This window comes from Artemia sp. Qi Xiang Cuo, chromosome 14 (assembly GCF_049724085.1).
Source record: "Artemia sp. Qi Xiang Cuo chromosome 14, ASM4972408v1, whole genome shotgun sequence".
Classification (NCBI taxonomy): domain Eukaryota; kingdom Metazoa; phylum Arthropoda; class Branchiopoda; order Anostraca; family Artemiidae; genus Artemia; species Artemia sp. Qi Xiang Cuo.
The window spans coordinates 13,971,810-13,979,148 of NC_142807.1; positions in this window are offsets into that span (position 1 = coordinate 13,971,810).

The following is a 7,339-nucleotide window of genomic DNA, read 5'->3' on the forward strand; positions in this document are numbered from 1 at the left end:
ATAGCAACACTTTTGGCCAAGTTTGCAATTTCTAAGCTTGACGAACTTGCAATTGTCTTTAGCACTACTACCAAGACTATGTTTTTGTTGAAACTTGCTTGAAGCACGATCGTGTCTAAAATTACAGTCATCTCTTATTATGCATGAACCAGCCAAAATCATATTAGCACAATTACGTATGTGAGACAAAGGGACTTTCTAATATGTCAGATTATTCACTTCACTACTTCTAAAACCACTTTGGACATCTGTAATAGAGTTCACCATGGAGTTCACGAGGTCACCATGGGCGCCCATAAGAGGGGGGCAGGAGGGGCTCCAGCCATCCTGGCTGAATGATGCTGCCTTATAATTGTATTAATTTAAAAAAATTTTTCCACAAAATAAGTTTTTGAAAAAAACTAAAGAGCTCCGTTAAGCTAAAAATGGGCAGAAATAAAGTCAAATAAGCCTTCCAAGAGTAAAACTAACACAAATCACTATCAACAAATAAATGAAACTCAAAACGAACATAAATTAGAATAAATAGCTGAGTCAAAGTCAAAACGAGCAAAAATTACCATTACTAGGGCTGACACCCCCTTTGCCTTCTCAAGACCAGAATATCATTTAGGCTTTACTGAAAAAAAAATGACCTTGGATTGTCAGTTTAATATACCTATACTTATATTTATTCCTTAAAGTCTTAAATTTTTCTATATTTATTTAAGTAAAAAAAAAATAAGCCGAACTAAATGAAATCAAAATATTTGAAGAACAGAAGCATGTTGAAAACATCTTCTGTATAATAAGAAATGACATAACAGAAATAACAGAGATAACAGAACCAGATAAATCGTTGCCACAGAGTGTGTTGAACTCGAATCCTTCGCAACCGAAGGCAAGTCCTTGCTCCACTTATAACATAAAGTTACCATTCAGTTTAGGACATCATAAACTGAAAGGTAACTTTATTATACCAGGATTCGAGTTCAACACACTCTGTGGCAACGATTTATACTTCTGTTCTTCAAATATTTTGATTTCATTTAGTTCCTGGTCTGACATGTTAAGGTTCTCTAAAATCAGTTCTCCGCTATCCTCGAGTTTTCCCCTTCCTCAACGATTGAATATGCTCCGTTTTCTCAAGTGGAACTCGATTGTATCAAACAGTTCGTGGCAACGAACTGTAAGTAAGGAGCGACCCGGCTCAATAGTAACCAAAACTCTAAAAAAAAGGAATTTTGATACCAGTAGATACATCAAAAGAATTGGATTTTTATGCTGATTTCAAATATTTTAGTTTCATCAAGTTTGATCTTACCCATCAAAAGTTACGAGCCTGAAAAAATTGTACCTTATTTTCAAGAAAGGGGGAAACTCCCCCTAAAAATGATATAATATTAATGAAAATCAAACCATCATATTTAGCGGGCCAGGGAACCCTACTGTAGAGGTTTCAAGCTCATATCTGCAAAAATGTGGAATTTTACATTTTTTGCCAGAAGAAAGATCACGGATGCGTGTTTATTTGTTTGTTTTTTTGTTTTTTTTTTTAGGGATGATCGTATCGATCCAGTGGGCATAAAGTATCGCGAGAGGGCTCATTCGAACGGAAATCAAAAGTTCTAGTGCCTTTTTAAAGTTACCAAAAAAATTGGAGGGCAACTAGGTCCCCTCCCACCCTCATTTTTTCCAAAGTCACCCGATCAAAATTTTGAGATAACCATTTTGCTCAGCACAGTCAAAAACCTACTAAGTATGTCTTTGAGGATGACTTAATCCCCCAGAGTCCCCGGGGTAAGGGCTGCAAGTTATGAACTTCGCCCATTGTTTACATATAGTATTTGTTATTTGGAAATATGCAGACTTTATCAGGAGGGACTTTTTCTGGTGGGGAGGGGAGGGGGTTGGAGGAGGGGGATACGTGGGAGGATCTTTCCAGGGAGGATATTGCCATGGGGGAAGGGACATTTCTATGAGGAGGGCGTCGGATTTCCCAGCATTATTTAAAAAAACGATCAGAAATTAAATAAAAAAACAAGTTTTTTTTCAACTGAAATTAAGGAGCAACATTAAAACTTAAAATAAACAGAAATTATAACGTATATCAGGGGTTCGACCCCTATTCAATACCTCGCTCTTTACGCTAAAGTTTGTTCAGTACTTTCAAAAAAGCTATCTATTCTAATTAAACGGCCTTTGTGATTCAGGGGTCATTCTTAAAGAATTGGAACAAAATTTGAGCTTTAGCGTAAAGAGCGAGGTGTTCACTAGGGGGGAGAATCCCTCATTTAGGTAATAAAAATATACGAATATAAAAGTTCGTTGCGTACTTCAACGCCTATCATACCTTTATTAAAAAAACAAAGGTTCGGCGATATGTATTTCGTAATGACGGAAGACAAACCGAGTTAAAACGAACAAAACAAATTAAAAACGATAGCGATGATGATTGGGTTTTGGATTTTGAAATGAATATGGTCATCAGTGCCTACCATACCTTTGAAAATCAAAACCCTGAACTAGATAAATCGTTGGAAGAAAAAGAAGTTTATGTCCCACCACCTGAACAATTGAAAGAAACAAATGTTCGGACCCCCCCCCCCAATGTTTTGGTCACTCAGTAAAAAAAGAAGTCGGTAAAATCATGGTGCTTCGCGACACGATTTTTCCGACGTCGCTAAAATTCTTTGTTTGGTTCAATTAAGACCACGAAAACACTGACATGTCATCCACAGAAATTTCGAACTTGGTCGGTAAACGCAGCAGTTTTACCGACTCCTGTCGTACTTTTACAGATGGTGCCACAATTTTCCATTTGGTTAAACAAACAGCATTAAAATAGTGACACGATATGTACCTAAATCTGAATCTCGGTTGGTAAATGCAGTGGTTTTACGGGCTTGTGCAGTGATTTTACGTATTGCATTCGAAACGGACATCCTGCTAATTTTTGACAAAAACGGTCGGTAAAAATGACAAGCCAGTCGGTAAAATCTCTTGCCACCCCCCCCCTCCCAAAAATTTTGGCTAGTAATGACCCCACTACTCAGTGGTGTAACTTCGTCAAAATCCTGGTGGGGGGGGGGGCAAAGTTGGAGCTATTTTTTCCAATCAAGGGAAAATAATAGTTAAAAACTGAAAAATGAGTCATTTGATATCATAAAGGTACTATTTAGTACTATAAAAATACTATAGGAACTTTATAGTACCATAAAGGTAAACCTATACTAAAAAAATTGGTCTGTCTGTTGATGCTTGAATTATGCAGGCTTATCTTTGTTTTGACAAGATTTTGGAAGAAATTAAATTTCAGCTGACGGGGGGGGGCAAACTCAGGTCTAGAGCAGGGGTTGCAAACAGAGGTCTGGGAGGAGCATTTTCACCCCTGCCCCATAGAAAAATATGTCCCTGTTGCTACCACAGCTGCCACTGCTTGGACTGCTGCCACAACTTCTACTACTACTACTACTACTATTGCATATAAGCAATATCACAATAACGGCTTACATTACCAAGTTAGACCTTAAAGAGCCAGAAATTAATTTGTACTTTATTGAAAAAAATTCAAATGAATGTGCATTGTCAGTTTAATATACATATTTTGATATTTATTCATTAAAATCTTAATTAATTTTTTATTCCTTAAATTTATAAAAGTGAAAAAATTCAAAATATTTTTTTTTAAGTAAAGTACACATTATATTGTGGCTTTTAGAAAGCATAGGGGTTTTGAACCCTTCTCATATTAATTTCTGCTGGTTTTGAGTTTGACTCTGTTATTTATTTTAAGTTCTGTTTGTTTTGGGTTTCATTTATTTATTGATACTGATTTGTGGTAGTTGTATGCTTGGTAGATTATTTGATTTTATTTTTGTTCATTTTGGTTTAATGGAGTTCTTTACTTTTTTTGAAAAACTTATTTTGTGAATTTTTTTTTTTTAATTAATTTGTGTTCGTTCGATATTGACATAATCTTTTGCAGAGCGATAGAAAATAATAGTTTGAATCTTTCCCGTTTTTCTTTAAGAATTTATAGTTTGGCCTGCTATTTATATGCTGGAGAAACTTTTCAGCAATTTTTAACAACATAAACTCTTTTGAAAATTAAATTAATACCATTCCCATATAATCATATCTATGCTCTTTTACAGCCTGGATACAATTACACTCTTTTAATTTAGTAAAATTCTAAGAGCAGAAGTAGTAATAGAAGTAGCCCCGAAAATTTGAACTTAATACCCTCAGTCGTTCTTTTTATATTGCTGAGATGTCTTATAGGCAACCAGCATACAAACAGTGTGTTTTGATTTAATTTTAAACCAATATTTAGTTTTTAAGCGTAATGGGCAAATTACTCAACTGTGGGGGGTTGACCTACCCAATAACCCTTGAGATCTAGTTACTATACCATTAAGCTATGCTGAACAAAATGGTTGTCTTAAAATTTTGATTGGAAGTGTCTGGAAAATTATGCGCTAAAGAGGAGGACTGATTTCCCTCCAGCATTTTTTACTCTTAAGAGGGCACTATAAATTTTGATTTTCAATCAAATCAGCTCCTTCGAATCATCAATGATATTACTAGCTATAATAGAACATTACAACCTATGCCCTTATATGTCAAGTATTTCTTATATACCCTTTTAATACCTGCATTCACATAGTTGTTTCGTTTAATTGAAACTCCCCCTAAACCTTACCGAAAAGTTTCAACTGGATGCAATTAGTATCGTTAGTTACAGTAACCGTAGAAGCAGCATTAAATGAATGCAAACAGTGTCTTCTGGCTAGCCCAAAATCCACAACCTATGAAGGAATGAAGGTGAAATTTTGCAGAGACTATTTCTTTTGTACGGATGACAACCTGCCATCCGTATGCAGGTTGTCAAAAGGGCATATCAGCAATATCTTAGGAACAGTTTCGTGTGTGAAATTAAAACTTACAACGCTTGTTGGGATTTTGAACTAACCAAAAGACAATATTTACATCATAATACTAATGCTTCTACTCCTACAACTACTGCTACTATTATTGCTAGTGCTACTTCTGCTATTAAAGCTAAAACTACTACTATTAACTGTACCCCTACTGCTATTACTATATTTTCTGGTGCTACTACTACAACTAATAAACCTAGGTCATTGAGGTGAAAATTCTGGGCAATATTGTAACTGTATTGAAATAAATCGAAACACACTATGCCCATGTAGGTTGTCAAGAGGACGTACCAGCAATGCTTCAAGACCGATTGATGGTATTAAGTTAAAAAATTCATCGTGTGTTGAAAAAAAGGTGATATTTGTATACTGCTGCTAATGCTACTACTGCTACTACAACTATTGCTATGCATAATCACTGAACCTTTCAACAATACTGAAAAAATTGATGCCTCAAAACTTTGTTTGGATGTTTGTTATGGGAAATGATGGGCAAGGAGGGAGGCTTCTCTCAAATCAATTTGACTCTTAAAAAGGGCACTATAACTTCCAATTTAAAATCAAATGAGACCCATCTGAAATTCATACGACCACCCATTCCATAAGTACCTTATATGCCACCAGGGCATAACTTAAAGCCCTTGCCCCAGGGTTGTGGGGGGGGGGTTGTGCCACCCCTGGAAGCAATGTTATATGTTCTTTGGACTATTTTAAACAAAAGTGTTATCACACAATTTCAATCAAATGCGTTTGGTGAAAAGAGGGGTAGTTGGGTGGGGGGATGCTACTTGACCTCCATCACTATTGACTCTTAAAACGGAACTAGAAATTCCAATTTCAACCGAATGAGCCACCTCTAAAGCTTATACAACCATCCCTTCAATAAGAACCTTAAATGCTCCAGGGGCATAGCTTACAACCCTCGTCCTTAGGCTCTGGTGGTTTGTATCAACCTCCAAAGCCTTTTTATATGATATTTGGACTATTTTGAATAAAAGTACTGTCTCAAAATATCTGTTGGATACATCTCAGGAAAACACGACGTGTGTGTGGGGGGGGGAGATAATGAATTCGTGTTTAATTGTTGATTTCTTCCCCAGGAGTGATAGTATCAACCCAGTGGTCCTAGAATATCGGGAGAGGGCTTATTCAAATGAAAATTAAAAGTTCTAGGGCCCTTTCTAAGAGACCAAAAATTGGAGCGCAACTAGGCCTCCTCCTGCGGCCCTTTTTTCTCAAAATCGTCCGATCAAAATTTTTAGATAGCCATTTTGTTCAGCATAGTTGGAAGGCTTAATAACTATGCCTTTGGATATATCATGACCTCCCACAGCCCCTGGGGAAAGGTCTAAATTACAAAATTTGCCCATTGTTTATATATAGTATTTGTTATTGGGAAGTAAGCATACATTTTTTGGAGGGGGGGGGGCGAATTTTCTGCTGGTGGGATTTTCCACGGGGATAATTTTTTACGGGGAGGGAAGTTTTCAGGGAGGAAATTTTTCAGATGAAACTTTACACTGGGAGAATTTGCAAGAATTCCTATACGAAACTTGTCTTATGTCTTGCATTCTACTTGCCCACTCAATTTTACATGTGGAGATGTTAAGGGTAATTGTCCGGGGTAAATTTTCCCCAGGATTGAATTATCTAGAGAATAAATCCATGGGAAGGAAGGATTTTTCCGCGGAGGTGTAGCCAGATTTCCTTGCATTATTTAAAAAACGATCAGAAATTAAATAAAAACATCAAGTTTTTTCAACTGAAAGCAAGGAGCAACATTAAAACTTAAAACGAAAAGAAATTATTGCGTATATAGGGGGGTTGCTCTGCCTCAGCACATTGCTCTTTACGCCAAAGTTTTAATTATGTCCCAATTCTTTAAGAACGACTCCTGAAACACTATGTTTGTTTAATTAGAAGCATAAGAAGTTTTTTTTAAAAAGTGCTAAAAAACTTTTGCGTAAAGAGCCAGGTGTTGAAGGGGAGAAACCCTCCTCATATACGTAATAATTTCTGTTCTTTTTAAGTTTTAATGTTGCTCCCTACTTTCAGTTGAAAAAAAAAATTTCAACACCATCGGGTCTTTAAGTTGCATAACTGAGTGTCCTCCAAGTTTCTGGGATGAGGCACAAGTCCAAAAGCGTTTTAGATTTGATGTGCTAGCTGTTGCCATAGCCTTCTCATGCTATTTAAATAGCTTTTTGGATAGATTTCTGACTTGAATTCATGCCTTGCCATATTTGTGTAATGATTCTTGTTGAGTATATTCTACTTATTTAGTCTTCAATACTTTTTAATTTTATTTTTTTGGTCATAAATGATAGCATTTTGGGTTTTAAAGCCTATCTTATTCCAGCATGGACGTATGGAAGAGGGGGGGAAGGGGGGCAGCTGCCCCCCCCCCTAGAACTTCA